We start from the raw sequence: 891 nt of genomic DNA, 5'->3' as shown, positions 1-891 counted from the left end.
TGTGACATCCATTACGCGCTAGTACGTGATCTTTCCATTACCGGGTCAGAAGTACATTGTTGTCGCTCGCTTCCACGGACTCTTTAGGGGCATTCTCGCCGCCAGGGTGCCACCCCTGGGCCTCTGTCGCCGCACCACGTTTGTGTCTTTGCTCCGAGACTTTGTCTTTATTATTTTTGCTACGGTTCTTTTTCTTCGGCTAATGTGTGTTTCTTGTCATGATGTTTGTAGCTTCATGAGATTTGGATTTTGAATAAGGTATCTTTGTAAAGACTAGTTCTAAGGGAGGCCTGAGTGTGGTATTGACACACTTAGAGGGACACGCTACAAAGTGAACGTTAAGCTGGCACAGTCGGTATAAGTATGTTGTGACAAATCTTTGTCACTGTATCTGTGAACCTGTCAGAGTAACACAAATGTTGAGCCACGGTGACACTGGGTGGCACTGTAAATCCTGTATAGTGACAGCGCCGCAGCGGCGGGCGGGCAGATGCAGGCGGCAGTGCCTGAGTGCGGCGACCTTTTGTTTGGCCGCTTGTCCTTTATATCGTACTGGTACCCCATACATAACTGATACCCGATCTTCGCTCCCCTTTGCTACTTTATGCTTCCCCGCAGGAGTCACCTGCACAGTACTCTGGCAGACATCTTATTTACCTTCCTACCGTTGACTCCTCAACCCTCCAGCCTCCCCCGTGCCCCCCTCCCCAATCCCTGCCTCCTTCCATTATCACCCATGATTAATGACTTGCCTGTGCGGGCTTCTTCCGGAATAAATTGTTTATTTATCCAATGATAAAATTGTGTGGAGTGTGAGGGGAGGAGGGTGGGGGAGAGAGGGAGAGAATGAAAAATTTGAGAGAGGAAAGCCGGGATCTTAAACGTCTTCTA

This window comes from Penaeus monodon, chromosome 27 (genome assembly GCF_015228065.2).
Source record: "Penaeus monodon isolate SGIC_2016 chromosome 27, NSTDA_Pmon_1, whole genome shotgun sequence".
Lineage (NCBI taxonomy): Eukaryota > Metazoa > Arthropoda > Malacostraca > Decapoda > Penaeidae > Penaeus > Penaeus monodon.
The sequence above is the reverse complement of the archived record's forward strand: the minus strand, read 5'-3'. Positions refer to the sequence as shown.